The sequence below is a fragment of the Rana temporaria genome, chromosome 2, assembly GCF_905171775.1.
Source record: "Rana temporaria chromosome 2, aRanTem1.1, whole genome shotgun sequence".
NCBI lineage: Eukaryota > Metazoa > Chordata > Amphibia > Anura > Ranidae > Rana > Rana temporaria.
In genome coordinates, this window is record NC_053490.1 from 328,141,288 (window position 1) to 328,158,600 (window position 17,313).

Below are 17,313 nucleotides of genomic sequence, written 5' to 3' on the forward strand. Positions count from 1 at the left end.
TGAGAGTCCTTCAGGTGCCTTTTGGCAAACTCCAAACGGGCTGTCATGTGCCTTTTACTGAGGAGTGGCTCACGTCTGGCCACTCTACCTTACAGGCCTGATTGGTGGAGAGCTGCAGAGAGGGTTGTTCTTCTGGAAGTTTCTGCTCTCTTCACAGAAAAATGCTGAAGCTCTGTCAGAGTATCGGGTCCTTGTTCACCTCCCTGACTGAGGCCAAATTCCCCTGATTGCTCAGTTTGGCCAGGCGGCCCGCTCTAGGAAGAGTCCTGGTGGTTCCAAACTTCTTCCATTTATGGATGATGGAGGTCACTGTGGAAATTCTTCTGTGTCCATCTCCAGATCTGTGCCTTGATACAATCCTGTCTCAGAGGTCTACAGATTATTCCTTGGACTTCATTGCTTGGTTTGTGCTCTGACATGCACTGTTAACTGTGGAACCTTATATAGACAGGTGTGTGCCTTTCCAAATCAAATCCAATTAACTGAATTTACCACAAATGGACTCCAATAACATTGTAGAAACATCTCAAGTATGTCATGGCAAAGGCTGTGAATACTTACTGTATGTACATGTTATTTTTTTTTTTTAACAAATTTGAAAATATTTAAAACAAACTTATTTCACGTTGTCATTATGGGGTATTGTTTGAAAATTTTTGAGGAAAATAATGAATTTAATCAATTTTGGAATAAGGCTGAAACATAACAAAATGTGGAAAAACTGAAGCGCTGTGAATATTTTCTGGATGCACTGTATAGTGAATAAGAATTTCCTCCCTTTTTAGTCAGGTTGGCACCTTGGTTGTCCTGCAATGCTGGCAACAGCTGAATTAGGGAAATGTGATTTGATTTTCAGGAGTGAGTTTTCATTATAATTATTGTACCTACCACTACAAATCCACTCTACCTAAATGCCAGTCATGGACTAGCCATCCAATGTGCCAGGGTAATGTTTTCTTTATATTTTATCAGAGGACTTCCTAAATAAAGGACCAGTCTTCTTACTCCAGTTTGAAATCCATAAATATTTATGTGTGCAAAAAAGTTCTACAATTTTTGCATTTAGTAGAATTTACTTTGAATAAATTAAATGTTTTTCAGTGATTCAGGTCACTGCTCTACTGGCATTCAATGGGTTTGAGAAGGCAAAATATGTTCCAAGTTTTCTGTAACCTTCATAATCTATTTCATCTGTTATCCGAAGCCAGGCTTTGTTGGCATTTTAATTAAAGTCTTCTAACAAGTGTTTTCTAGCTAGCTTTCCTATTCTGCTTAGATTGATTTTAGCCCAGACTCTGTTTGACAACTGCTTCCCCCACTGAGCAACATGCTATTTATTTCCTTGCAACAGCCACAATGACAAGGAAATAGGACTCCGCATAGCAAATCAGTGTTTTTTTTAAACTTTACTTTGAAGTCTGTTTACTGGTGTATAACTATTATTATTGATTTTTAACAGGCATTTAACGGATGGTCTTTTTTTATTTAAAGACTATCATATAGCTATAACTCAAATACACTGTCTAGTTAGGGCTATATTTGAAGATAATGCCATCCTAGACATGAATGAATCATGCTGTCCCTTCCTACAAACTCCATTCCTTTCATCTCTATTCAGTAGCCATTATGCTATCTTGCTATTCAATTTGTTTAAAAGATAAAATAAAATAGGAACATAAACACAGTGCTTTGTTACTTTCTCTTTTAGGCTGATGACAAATGGGCGATTCTGCCACTAGAGACATATTGAGAGCAGCAGGGATGCTAAAAACGCTGCCTATGTGGCTCTATGAACTCTGTAGCCACATGAACATAGTTGCCAACATTAAAAAAAAAAATTGTAGGGACACTTTTTTCAGAAAGCCAGTGTAGGAGGAGACTTATGTTAATTGGAAGTGGGGCATTCATTTTTTGGGTGTGATACATTTTGTGGTGTTTGAAAAATAGGCATGGTTTAAGTTTACATTACACTAAATATTGGGCGTGGCTTAAAGGGTGTGTTGGTTAAATCGAGTCTGTAGCCTCGTACACACGACCGAGGCAAGTTTCTCCATTCCCGTCGAGGAAAAAGAAGACATGCTCTCTTTTTGGCTCGACGGGATCCTCAACAGTTTCCTCGTCAAAAAATGTACACACGACCGGTTTCCTCGGCAAAAAAAAAATCCCAGAAAGTTTCTTGCTGGTTTTTGCCGAGAAACTTGGTCATGTGTACGAGGCCTGAGATTTTCTTGGGCCCCCAATGCAATTTTGCACTCCACCCCAACATCCCAAAAAGCAAATAATCACACATAGACTTACGGTATTTAAAATGTAATAATGTAAACATGAACAACTAGTCCACACTCACATATTGGTTGCTAGAGGATACAGCACATCATTACAGCTCACTGATTGGTTGCCAGTTAGTACAAGAGACGGTCAGAGACTGCAGACATTGAACAGAGACTGGATGATAATGGCACAAACTGCAAACAAAGATGCCAGAAAAACTAATGCGTACACACGGTCGTTTTTCGGCATGAAAACAAATTACGTTTTTCATCATGTCCAAAAAACAAAGTTTTTCCAACTTCATCATTAAAAACAATGTTGCCCACACACCATCGTCTTTGAAAAATGATGAACAAAGCGCAGTGACGTACAACGGCACTCTGAAGGGGAAGTTCTATTCGCCTTTGGGCTGCTTTTAGCTGATTCCGTGTTAGTAAAAGACGATTCGCACTTTTTTGTCTGTTACAGCGTGATGAATGTGCTTACTCCATTATGAATGGTAGTTTTACCAAAACGAGCGCTCCCGTCTCATAACTTGCTTCTGGGCACGCGCGGGTTTAAAACTTCGTTTTTGCCCACACACGATCATTTTTAACAACACGAAAAACAACATTTTAAAAAACGACATGAAAAAATGCAGCATGTTCGAATTTTTTTTTGTCATTTTTCAGAAGCCGAAAAACGATGTGAAGCCCACACACGATCATTTTAAATGAAGTTTAAACACGAAAAAACTACCGTGTGTACGCGGCATAAGTCTGTATTAGGATGTACTGGCATGGGGCAAGGTAGGGATGAAGTCATACATTGGGGGTCATTTCCTAAAGGCAAATCCACTTTTCACTACAAGTGCAAAGTACACTTGAAATTGCACTGAAAGTGCACTCGCTGTAGATACGAGGGGGACATGCAAGGAAGGTAAAAAACAGCATTTTAGCTTGCACATAATTGGATAATAAAATTAGCAGAGCTTGCCCTCATTTCAGATTTACTCCTCAGATTTACAGCGACTGCACTTCAAGTGCAATTTCAAGTGCACTTTGCACTTGTAGCTTGCACTTGTAGTGCAAAGTTGATTTGCCTTTCGTAAATAACCCCCATCGTGTAGGATGGATGATGAAATACAGCAGAGTGGGTAGACAGTCGACAGCTCAGGGCAGGCCTCTTGAGGGAAGTGGAAGCACACTCCAAACATGTAGAAAAAAGCAGAGGAAGAGACACCTTCTAAGTGCAGACAGTGTGGAAATGTAATGCACAAAGATTAAAAACACTCACATTGAGGTAAGTATATGTCAGTGGCATTTGACGTCACCGGAAGTGATGCAATGCCTTTCCGTTAGTGGAAAGGACAGGCACGCTCGTTTCTCAAGCTAAGGCTGCAAGGGCATGGATGCCTTATAAAGAACACCATCTAGTGGTGATTAGGGATAATGGAAGGAGACAATACCAATAGTAATATATGAATATGATAATGGGGTGTCATCTAGTGGTCAAGGTACAAATAGCTGACAATAAAAACAAATAAAATGCTTATACAATGTTATGCATACAAAAAAGGGGGAAGGGGGGGGGGGGGGTTACAGGTGATGTAAAAAAAGGAACAGATGAACTGGACTAAATGAAAGCAAATAATACAAAGCTAAGAACATATAAGGTAAAAACGTGTTCTAATCTGCCTGATAACCATTTTTTTAAGACATCAACAAATAGATATGGTGCAATAGTAACTGATGGGACTTATAAAATTATTTGAAAAAATAATAAATTAATTAAGAGACCATTATTTAGATAAAAACACATGTAAATGTCACAGCTGTAGCTATGTGGGGATGTAGTAAGCCTAATATTAGGGGAGAACGAATCAGGGGATGTTAACTAAGTATATGAGATACACATACGTGTGTGAGAGTGTGGTTATATATTACCCCGTTTTTTTTTTTTTTTTTTTTTTTTTTTTTTTTACTTTTTTTACTTGATTCTATATTTGTATTCTGCTTTTGCATATAGTTTATTATTTTTTTTTTTTTTTTTTTTTTTTTTATTTATATATTTTTTTTTTTTTTTTATTTATTTATTTATTTTTTTTTTTTTTCCCCGTAACTTCTTTCAGCCCTTTAACAATTTAGGCTGGCTAGAGCATTACTCATATATACAAGGTCCAACATGCTGTCATTACGTGATAACGTGGCGGATCGCCCCATCCTTACCCCTTCCCTCTCCTCCCCCCCCCCCCCCAACTGCCCTTCCCACCCCCCCCCCCAGACCATCTCCCGACTCCACCTAATATTTTTATTTCCTGTGCTGCTGCATTCTTATTCCGCTCTCATATTTTCTGCGTACTTCCGAGACTTTTTGAATTCGATCCATGTTTCCCAGATATCCTCATTTCCTGCCTTGTTCTTTTCAACACCGTATTTTACTTTTTCCCTCCTATAGGTACCCTCTACAGAGTCGATCCACTCCCATATTTGCGGGCTTACCGGGTTTCTCCATTTTAGGGGTATCAACCGTTTCGCAGAGTTCAACAAATGCGGAATCAGTGATCCCCTATATTCGTTCACTGGCGTTTCTCCCCCATGGAAGAGGACTATCCAAGGGTTATCTTCCAGTTCTTTTTTTGTTATCTCTTTTATCAAGGCCAAAACCTTTCCCCAGAACGTTTTGATTTTTACACAGTCCCACCACAGGTGGGCCATCGTTCCTCTTACCTCACATCCTCTCCAACACTCGTCTGACTCCCCTGCTCCGAATTTGGCCATTTTATCTGGGGTAGTGTACCATCCTGTCAGACACTTGAAGTTCATCTCGGCGGTTTTTACATCAACTGCCGACGTATGAGTCAGATTAAGGATTCTCCCTATGGTCGTCTTCCCCCTTGGGACTCCTAGGTCTCTCTCCCATTTTTGTATGTAATTTAGCGTATCCGACTCGTCTATTTTCTGTAAATATTTATATACTTTGGAAATATTTCCTTTTGAGCTTTCGGTACTACACATGTGTTCCAGTGTAGTGTACTCCTCTCGTGACCTCAATGGGTGTGGGAGGCACTTAACGAATGATACCAACTGAAGGTATCTCCACTCGCTGAGTGCCTCCATTTCAATCCTAATTTCGTGAAGGGTCATAATTTTACCCTTTAATATTATGTCTTTTAACTGTGTTCTATTTTTAATCCAGTTACCACCTACCTCTTTAGTCCCAGGTGCAAAATATTCGTTTTCTTTCAAATCTATAAGGGGTGAGTTGTATTTAGTTTTTAATTGTTTGTGTAGTCGATCCCATATCCTTAAAGCGTTATGTGTGATTGCGTGTGTTGACGTGTGTAGGGTTCTACAATGTGGGGGGTTCCAAATTAGTCTCCCTAACTGTGCCCTCGCTAAAGTGCATTCAATACTTATCCACCTTTTATCCTGTGACTCTTTAGCCCATTCTATGACCCGTGTGAGGACCGAAGCGTTATAGTATAGTCTAATGTCAGGTACAGCCAGGCCGCCTTTTTTCTTAGTTCGTTTTAGAATTTGGGCAGAGACTCTGTGTTTTTTGTTGTTCCATATGTAATTCATAAGAAGGGTGTTAATTATTTTGATATATGACGGAGGCAGATAAATTGGGGCCATTTGGAATTTATACAAAATTTTGGGGATAAGTACCATTTTTACTACATTAATCCTCCCAAACCACGATATTGGTCTATTATATATAGTTTTAATTTCTCTTTTAATTTCGTCGAGAAGGGGGATAAAGTTTATTCTATATATTTTTTTCAAAGTATTTGCCATTTTTATACCCAGATACTTTATCTCTCTTTGCCAGGAGAAATTGTATTTCTTCCTCAAATATAGTTCTTCATCTTTGTGGATATTAATATTCAAAATCTCCGTTTTTGTTGTATTCATTTTAAAGTTTGAGACCTCGCCATATTGTTTTAAGGTATCTATTAGCTTCGGGAGAGTGACTCTTGGGCTGCTTATGTAGAATAATAAATCATCTGCAAAAGCTGACAGTTTATGCTCGTCTTCACCTACTCCTACCCCGTAGATTTCTGGGTTTTGTCGGACCATTGCCAGGAGGGGTTCCAATGATAGGACAAAGAGGAGGGGGGATAGGGGGCATCCTTGCCTAGTCCCATTTTTCATCTCGAAAGGTGCGGATAAGGATCCGTTAATTTTGATCCTTGCACACGGGTGGAAATATAGGGTTTTGATTCTCCTTATCATCCCTGGACCTATTCCTATGCATTCTAGGGTTTGTATCAGGAATCCCCAGTCTACCCTGTCGAAAGCTTTCTCAGCATCGACCGACAGGAATAGACCGGGGGTCCCACTTTCTTTGATCTGCTCAAGGAGAAGGAGCGCCCTCACACCATTGTCTTTTCCCTCCCTCCCAGGTATAAAACCTACCTGGTCTGGGTGGACTATGGCTGTCATCGCTCCCTTCATTCTTTCCGCTAAAATTTTTGCATACAGTTTCGTATCTGCGTTCAGGAGTGAGATCGGTCGATAACCCGAGCAAGTCGTATTATCCTTTCCCTCTTTTTTGATCACTGTAATCGTTGCTGTTAAGGCCTCTCTACTCATTTCATAGTCAGTTCCAAGACCATTAAAATATTGGCAGAGTCTGGGGGTTAAGATGGTACTGAACTTTTGTAGGTAGGCAGATGTAAAGCCATCTGGCCCGGGACTTTTCCCCTTAGGAGTGTTTTTTAAGGCCTCCCTTATTTCCTGTTCTGTTATTAGGCCTTCCATCTCTTCTACCTCCTCTTCTTCTAATTTTGGGAGATTGGCTAACTGTAATATTTCCCTGATCTTATCCATTTTTTCGCGTGGACACCAGATCTTTTGTTGGATATCATAAAGTTCTTCATAGTAGCCCCGGAATACTTCTGCTATTTTATTTGTCGCATGTACTAAGTCACCATTCCTGTTTCTGATTTTTTCTATGAAATTCCTAGTTTTCTTTTTCCTTACCATTCTGGCCAAGTTTTTACTAGGTTTGTTTCCCCAGACATATCTTTCTCTCTCTGTCTGGTCTATATATTTCTTAGTTTCTTGTTCCGCCAGAGCTCTATATTCATCCCTTCTTATACTCAACTCATGAAATATTTCCCTCTTTTGCCCCTGTGATTTATGCTCCTGTTCTAGCCGATAAATCTCCTCCCTTAATGTTTTTAATTTATTCGTTCTTATTTTATTTTTCCTTGCCCCTTCTGCAATAAAGATTCCCCTTATATATGCTTTATGGGCCTCCCAAAGGGATGCTCTTGAGATACCCTCCTTGTCGTTCTCATAAAAATAATATTCCAGCTCTTTCTGTATCCTCTCCACTACCTCCTCGTCCCCCAACAGACTCTCATCCAATCTCCATTCTGGTGGTGTGTCTTTTTGTATAGAAGTTTTTATTTTTAAGGTTATAGGGGCGTGATCTGATAACGTCATGATCTCACACCTTGCTTCTATTACACTCTCCAGAAGTCTGTGGTCGACGAGGACATAGTCGATCCTCGAGTACGTCCCATGCACAGGTGAAAAAAACGTGTAGTCGCGGGCCCTCGGATTGAGGATCCGCCATACATCCACCATTTGATTTTGTGTCATTTGTTTTATCAGTATCTTTAGTTGCTCACGATTTGTCCCCTGTGCACAGGACGTGCTATCGAGGCTTGGACTCATGCAGAAATTGAAATCTCCCATCAAAACTACGTGGCCCTCTTCAAATTCTTTTAATTTTCTCATGATTTTACTAATATATTTAACCGAGTTTACATTGGGGGCGTACACGTTAGCTAGGGTATAGATCTCTCCTCCAAGTTTTATTTTCAGGAACATGAATCTTCCCTCCGGGTCTGTTTGTCTATCCACCAATGTGAATCGGATTCTACAAGCGAATCCAATAGCGACCCCCCGGGATCGCGATGAGATTGTATCCCCGTAATACCATATCGGGTATTCTGATGAGTAGAGCTTTATATTGGATTCCAAGGTAATATGGGTCTCTTGAAGATAGACAATATCTGATTTATACTGTGTTAATTCACAGAGAATTTTGTGTCTTTTAACATAGGAATTTAACCCTTTTACATTATATGAGAGAAACTTGACATCTGTCATATAACTTTTTTTTTTTTTTTAAAGTGTTTGAAAAGTTTTCTTGTGAAGTCGGTCAGATGGTCTCCCTGCCTCCCCCCACCCCCCCACTCTTCCCATTCCCACCCCCTCCCTCCCCCATCCCACCCCCTCCCTCCCCCATCCCACCCCTCCCTTTTACTCCCCTCCCCCCCCCAGTGCCCCAACCCCCCCTCCCACCCTCCCCACCCCCGGCCCACACTTGGCCTGGGAGCCGCTGATGGGGGATTTCTCGCCCTCATCCTTGACTCCTCATTCGTGGTGGTGCTCGGGGCACTCCCCTGACTCCCCCCCTCCCCCCCTCCCCACCTCGAACCCTAATCTCGGGTCGTGCAGAGCCCAACTAATCTACCCATTCTGGAAGTTCTGGTGTCGTTAAGTCCATTTTGGAGCAAAATTCATTCAATTCCTCCGGGTGTCTGAGTCGTGCTGTTTTACCCCCTTTGATGCCAATGAGGCACGCCGGAAACCCCCACTGATACCTTACATTTTGTGCCCTCATAAGCTCCAATAGGGGTTTCAAATTCCTTCTCCTGGCCAACGTTTCTTTAGACAGATCAGAGAAAACTTGTAGCTCAATGTCTCTATATCTCAAGGGAGGTTTTCCCCTGAGGCTTCTCCAGATTTCCTCTTTATCCACATAGTTCTTAAAACGTACAATCACATCCCTTGGACCATATTTTCCTATCTGTTGGGGGTTTCCCACCCGATGTACTCTCTCAATCTTAAGGGGCTTGGATTCTACTGATCTTACTAACAAGGGGTTCAATAGAATGTTCGTAATGTCCCTGAGATCTTCGTCTTTTTCTTCTACCACCCCTCTAATTCTAAGATTCTGTCGTCTATTACGATTCTCCTGATCCTCAATCCTATATGCCGCTAATCTCTGATTTTCAGTCAGAGCTTTTACTTGCTTTTTCAAGGAGTTTATTTCCTGGTCCTGCTCCTCTATTCTCCTTTCCGTCTCGACCACTCTGTCGCGGAGCCCACCTAGGTCTGCTCTTATCTTGTTAATTTCTGTCTTGATGATGTTTTCCATGGCATTTTCCATCCTCATCAGCATGGCATTCATCTCTGCCTTCGTGGGGGGGTGTGTATCTTGATCTGACTCCCCTACATTATATTGCTCTTGCTCACTTTCAAGTGTCGTTTCACCTCTAGAGCTCTCAGCGCTACCTATTCCTGTACCCTTTTTTGTATCAATCTTCTTTTTTTCAGATTTTTTTGAAAGACCTGGGCTTTTACTATTCCCTTCTTGAGTCATGTATTGCTGTATGGAGCCATTCCCTGAATTGTTCTTGATTGGTTTTGTAGTACCCCCTCTCGTTGATCTATTCATTTTATTTGTGGGTCTGATTCTCTTCCCCAGTTTGAAACGGAAAAAGAATAAAAGGAGCCACGGGGAAAGCTTTTAAATTAAGTTCTCCTAGTACAGCCTAATTGTCATTTTACTGGGGAATACCTTCTGTGTTTTACCAAGGATGTTTCCTGTATTACGTCAGCCCAGTTTATCGTATATGTTCCTGAAGTGATGCAGACGTAGGGATTTTGTAAGGATTTTGTAGCTGCGATATCCAAAATTATAGTGCCTCTATGGCCACTATTCAGCAGTAGGGGTCTTTCCTCCAAAAATCATTACAACAATATCCAGGGCACTGAGATACCGTTAAATCCGCTTAATCGGTTCTCGGTAGGGGGAATTCTCAATGAGGGGGGGGGGGGATTATAGTTAAGATCCTCCCAACTATCCCCCTATTTATCTCTACAGACCCATCAGAACTGGCAGAGATGCTCCATAAAATTCTATTCAGTTAGAACATTGGGCCAGAGTCTTACTATATCTAAGGCGGACAGCAATACATGAGAGTCAATACCAATGGGGTAATGAGTTGATCATGAGTTATTCCAGGTATATAGCTCTCAGATATTCCGCTTTTACTTCTTCCTGCACCGAGCTGATGGTATTTATTAATTTCAATTTATAGTCATAGTCGTTCTCCTCCTGTTCACTTCAATTGAACTCTCCCCGCTGTTGAACCCCGCAAAAAAAAAAAAACTCTGCAGCTAGATATAGTCCATATGTACACATAGATCTCCTTATATGCTATAGTTGAGGATGTTAATTGGGCCTGTTATATGCCTGAGTTTTACTCTCCACAATAAGGGGTCCCCTACTACACATACAGGTTTACCTCCTGCACTCAGTTCGGCCCACTATGCTCTAGTGATTACAGTCCCGCATTGTTATTTGTCACCATATGTAGAGCTATGAATTTCATTTGGGCTGGTCGGCTCGTTTATGCCCGCATTTAGCAATCAGAATATTATGACATTTATATGCTGTGAGGGGGGGGTTGCATAGACACCCCTGTTTATGTGAATAGCTCAGCTCCCACTTTATTATTTTTTTACAACTTCCAGATACTCCCGTCAGAGGAAGAGAAAATAAAAGGCTTCTTGCACTGATCCTTTATGTGACAGCTGGGCTAAGCATTTGACTCCCAGCTCGGGCATACAAGATAGGAGGGGGGGGATGAAACCAGGGGGGGGGTGCAGCGGGACAGCGCCCGACCCAGCTCGGCTCACTGAGCGTCTCACCCGACCCGGTGTATTCAAATCCGCCTGCTGCTGCCGCCGCGCGGTTCTCCTTCCCTGCGGCGCTGCTTCCTCCTTATTGCGGTTGCTCTCATCATGTCCTCGGTCAGTATCCAGCTCCGGGTTGGGGTTGGGAGATCTCGCAGCTCCGCGGCATCCGTCCTTTTGGCCGTTGAGTCTGCGTCTCAGCCGTCGGGGGGAAGTCAGCCTCTCACGCTGACATCTCTCCGATTCCGAGGCTTGGATGATCGAGTCCTCGGGTCTCGCCGCCACACGCTACACGCTACAGCAAGCCAGGGAGCGCTCCGGCACCTCCCACCCTCACACGCGTCACGTCCGCATGACCTTGACAGTCGAAGTCATATTACCCCGTTTGATGTCTTGATGTCCATGACAGAGCCTGATTTTCAGGATTTGGCCAGGACAGGCTCAGACCAGGCAAATCGGGACTGTGGGTAACTATGCATGAACAGATATGCCACTAGAGATGGAAGCCCCCTACCTCAGCTACAGTGAAACCGATTCCATAGAGACAAGCAGGCAGTCTCCCAGTGATCCTGCCATTGGCAATTTAGACTGATTGTCAGGGAGGGGATCGCAAACAACAGAGCTGCCTGTGTATTATCAAAAATAGTTTGCTACCTTGGACACTGGGTGATATCTGAGTTTTTTTATGTAAATACAACACTATCCATGGTACATACCTTTCAACTTTCTGAAATCATAAAGAGAGACATCTTTTGGCACACAGTATTCAGGCAAGGGACACATTACTGCCAAAACTCTCGGTCACACAGATCACAAAGATATGATATGCAGAAAATGATGAACCACACAAATGCTTTTTGAGCTCTATTTTTTCTTTATATTGTTTAGGTATTACTATTTTGAAATATTATTAGCCAATTATATCTTGTGCATTTAGAAACACATCTGTTTTTTTAACCATCTAGTTGTCTGGCTAGAGGAAATATATTCCAAGTTTAACCACTTGCTTACTGGGCACATATACCCCCCTCCTGCCCAGGTGAAATTTCAGCTTCCGGCACTGCGTCGCTTTAACTGACAATTGCGCGGTCGTGCGACGTCCTTTTTTCCCCACAAGTAGAGCTTTCTTTTGGTGGTATTTGATCGCCTGTACGGTTTTTATTTTTTGCGCTATAAACAAAAAAGAGCGACAATTTTGAAAAAAAATACAATATTTTTTACTTGTTGCTATAATAACTATCCCAATTTAAAAAAAAAAAAAATCCTCAGTTTAGGCCGATACATATTCTATATATTTTTGGTAAAAAAAAAAAAAAAAAAATCGCAATAAGCGACTGGTTTGCGCAAAAGTTATAGCGCCTACAAAATAGGGGACAGAATTGTTTTTTTTTTTTTTTTTCTAGTAATGGCGGCGATCTGCGATTTTTATTGGGACGGCGACATTATGGCGGACACATCGGACACATTTTTGGCGCCATTCACATTTATACTCCGATCAGTGCTATAAATATGCACTAATTACTGTATACATGTGACTGGCATTGAAGGGGTTAACACTAGGGGGTGAGGAAGGGGTTAAATATGTTCCCTGTGAATTATAAATACCATGCAAACCATCCAGGGAGGGGGGTCGTCCAATGATGGCGGAGTAGAGACACACTAGCTCCAGAGCTCCTCCATCCTCCATCCTCCGTCCTCCCGCCGACTAACTGGAGAAGCTGAGATGTTACCTGTGGTCTAGGACTAAAACAGGACTAAAACAGCCTACAGCATACGCAGGACCAGCGGGACCCAGAGAAACGAGTTGCTCGCTTGGGATGAAGAAAGAGGGGAAGTCTTCCAAAGCCCGAGTTCAAGCTGAGATTCAGCAGTACTTCCCGCAGACCAGAGCAGCTGCAAACCGGTCTCGAGCGACTGAATCACGTGAGGAGGTGTCACGTGGAGTCCTAAACGAACGAGCAGCGGAAGACAGAGCTATGGAAGTACCGGGAATGCCCTTATCGGGAGCGGTCCGCCCAGAAAGAGAACGAGCAGAGGCTGCTGGGTGCTGAGCTAAGAGAAGGAGGTCAGGAGTCGGAGCTCGGATCCCTGAGAGCACTGCTCCTAACACTCCCCACACGTGCCGATATACTAGCACTACCCACACGAGCAGAGATGGAGGCTCTAGTGACACGGATGGAGGAATCGCACCGCAAAGATCTGGAGACTGTACGGGAGGAAGTACAGCAACTAGCAGATAAGTTGTCGCATGTGGAAGTTTCTGGGGCATTGTTGGAGAAGCGTGTTACAAGTTTAGAACAAGCACAGAGATTACAAACTTTACAGGTTGATTTTCTACAGCTTAAAATTGAAGAAATTGAGGACCGCAGTAGACGTAAGAATCTGAGGTTTAGGGGGGTACCCGAAACAATTGGGAAAGAGGTGCTACAGAGGACCATCAAGGCAATATGTCACCAACTAGTGGACCTCCCCCTCCCCCACCCTCTTGAATTTGAGCGGTTACATAGAGCATTTGGTCCTCCATCAGTAAATCTGAATAGACCAAGAGATGTGATTTGTTGCTTTCATTATTTTTCACATAAAGAACTTATAAGCCGGAGGGCATGGGAAGCAGGAGAAATTGTGTTTGAGGGGTCCCGGATACAGATACTGCCAGACCTTTCCCGAGCTACCTTACAGCGGAGAGCAATGTTGCGCTCAGTGTTGGATAAGGTTAAGAAGGCAGGAGGGACTTATCGCTGGGGGTATCCGATAGCGGTAATAATAAAGAAAAATACACAGACATTTCATTTACAACAATCCCTGGAACTCCCTGAGTTGTTTAAATTTATGAAGATGGAGACAATGGAGGTGCCAAACTGGTTGCACCACCTGCCAGGTTCGATAAGGGGAGCAGTGAACTCTACAGGGCTGAGGGGCCCAGATAGGGGAAGGGAGGGCTCACTGGTACCCCCTTAAGGAGGAAGACTGGAGGCGACGGTGGCCCCCCCGCTCTTTTGACTATTCCGTTTTCTATAGAGAGGCTAATTACTGTGACACTATCCCACAGCCACCCCTGGACCCCCTTAAAAAAAAATTATTTTTTATTTTATTTTTTTACCTGAACCCCGTAGCGGACAGGGGATGCCCCGGACCCCGGACTGTCCTCCCTCCCGCCTCCCCTTTTTTTTTTTGTGTCCGCCCCGCCCCCCCTCCTCCGGGACCCTGTCGTCTGACAAGAGCCCCTTGTAGAGCACTTTGGAATTTTTTTAGTTTGGCTTTTTGGGGAAATAGATCACTTTTTTTTTTAACAAGATAAACCCCATTTATTGCGGGGGAATACACAGATGTGGACATTATTTTTACAATGAAATGTATACACTATATGATATTGGTACAGCAATGGAATGTACCTCAGATTTTGGTTATGTTTTTGTTATGTTTTTTTCTTTTTTTTTGGGAGTGAGAGAGAGGAATACAACACAGTAGACCGTAGTGGTATTCAATATTCACTATGGCACTATAGAATAATAGCACTATGACACAAGGGATTATTTATATACCACAAATACCACAAATTATGTGGATGGGGGGGGGGAGGGGGGAGGGTGCCATTTAAGCATAAATTATTCTTTTTTTTGTGTTTTGTTTGTGTGTCCTTTTGGAAGATTAAAGATAGAAGGGCTAGAAGATGGGGGTGACCGGGGGAGGGGCGGGGGCGAGGGGAGGGGGAGACCTTGGAGATGGAGGTGGAGGGGGTGGGAGGAGGGAGTGAGGGGAAGGGCTAATAATGGGAATAGGGGAGTTCAGCTGGAAGGCTCTCAGAAATCAAGATAAGGAGATTATTAGAAATGAACAGTTTGGAAGGATTTCCCCCTTATGATTTTTTTTTTCCTTCTTTTTCACTTTCTCCTCTTCTCGGAATCTCTTGGGCGAAATGAAGAGATTAAGTATAGAATGAGGGGATAGAAGGCCTAGCTACATAGAAGGGAAGTATACAGAGGAGGAGAGGGGAAGGGGGAGGAGGGTGAGATGTAGAGGTGACTCTTCCGCGGGGGGAGGGGGGGGGAGAAGGGGAAGAGGGTTAAGAGAGGGAAAAATGTTTATTTACGGATCTGTTCCTCATTAAGTAGGCATGTATTTCTATGGAGACCCCTGTTATTTTGATGGGGGGGAAAGGAGGAAGGGGGAAAGGGAAAAGAAAGGAAAAACTAAATTTAAAATTGTGTGGATAATGATGAGAATAGATGCAAATGAAAAGATAAGAAGGTCAGGAAGTAACAAACCTGTAAGGCTGTAAGGTAAAGGAAGGGTACGACTACAGGGAAATAAAAATAGTCGGGGGGAGGAGGGAGGGGAGGGGAGCTTGCTGGGGCTCCTTTTTTTTTTCCCCGCCTAATTAGACCAGCCCCTAAAATAGGTTAGTGCCCGCCGAACCATTGGGGGAGGGGGTTAAAGGTGGGCAATTTCCCTTTGGGGGTTTTAGAGGAGGGTGAGAGGGTAAGGGGGAGGGAAGAGAGGGTGGGATAAGGTAGAGTTGGAAGGGTTTTTTTTTTCCTTCGTGCCTCCCACTGCACAGGAAATGGAGGGAATAAAAATAACTTCCCTGAACGCCAAGGGACTTAATGTCCCAGAAAAACGCAGGATGTTGTTGAACGAGCTGCGGCGCTCGGAGACAGACATAGCCTATATACAGGAGACACACTTCAGGACGGGGGGACTCCCACTCCTACAAAACAGGTTCTTCCCTTGTGTATACCATGCAGGATATCAGGAAGCAAAATCTAAGGGGGTATCAATCCTGATATCTAATATAATTCCCTGGTCATTAGAAAATAGATACCAAGATCCTAAAGGCAGATATCTTTTTATAAAAGGGAGTATTGGAGGAATTAAAGTGACTCTGGCCACGGTGTATGTGCCAAATGAACACCAAGACATATTTATGAGGAAAGTTCTCAGGGAGTTGATGGAATTTTCGGAAGGTAAATTAATTCTGGGGGAGATTTTAATATCTCCCTGAATCCGAAAATGGACACCTCCAGGGGAAATTCGTCTACTACAGAGGGGGTCAGAAGGGGGGTACTGCGAAAACTATGCAAAGTCCAGCTGGTGGATGCATGGAGGACGATGCATGGGGAGGAAAGGGACTACACCTTTTTCTCCAATCCACACCAGGTGTACTCCCGGATAGACCTGTTTATGATCCCTCATTACTTGATCTCCTCTGTGATAGAGGTGTCCATTGGCAATATAACGTGGTCAGATCACGCCCCGGTCAGTTTGCGCCTCTCACTGTCTAGTGTAGTTCTTGCCCAGGAGAGAAGGTGGCGCTTAAACGAAAGCCTTTTCCAGAATTCGGAAGTTAGGGAAGATGTGGCTCGGGAGATCACAGCATATTTCCAAACGAACGACATCCCCGGGAGTAACCCGGGAATGGTGTGGGAGGCGCATAAGACTGTGATCAGGGGGGTTCTGATTAAACACGGAATCTGAAAAGGAGGCGAGAACAACAGATTAAAAATCTATTAGCGGAAATTCAGGAATTGGAACTTCAACACAAAAAGACACAAGCCCCCCAATTAGGAATGGAGTTGAGCCATCTGAGAAGGCTGATTACAGAGATCTTACGTTATAAGGCCAAAGCAATAATACAAAGGGGAAGGAAAAAAAAATTACGAATTTGGAGACAAATGTAGTAAATTGTTGGCCGGGAAATTGAAGGAAAAAAACCCTTCAACGTACGTCCTGCAAATTAGGGGAAGGAGGGACAATTAAAACGAAAGCCAAAAGATATAGTGGAGGAGTTCAGTAGATACTATTTCACTATATATAATTTGGCACAAACACCAGTGGCTCCGTCAAAAATGGAAGAATATCTCTCTTCAATAGACCTATCGAGGCTTTCACCATCTGCCCAAGCTAGCCTAGAAACCCCTATTTCGATAGAGGAATTAAATGCAACACTAAAAACCATGAAGGCCGGGAAAACCCCGGGATCGGATGGCTATACAATAAGATACTACAAAGAATTTGCTACACTATTAAGCAGCCAGATAACAAAGGTTTTTAATGAGATGGGCCAGACTGCTGCATTTCCGCCGGACGCACTATTAGCACACATTATAGTCATTCCCAAAGAAGGGAAGGATCCGGCGGAGTGCAGTAGTTATAGGCCGATCTCATTGTTAAACACTGATTTAAAACTTTTTACGAAGATATTAGCAATGCGGGTTCAGACATGGTTACCTGAGTTGGTAGATGTGGATCAGGTAGGATTTGTCCCTACACGGGAGGCAAGAGATGGTACAATAAAGGTCCTTAATCTGGTACACTGTGCCAATGAAGGGGACATCCC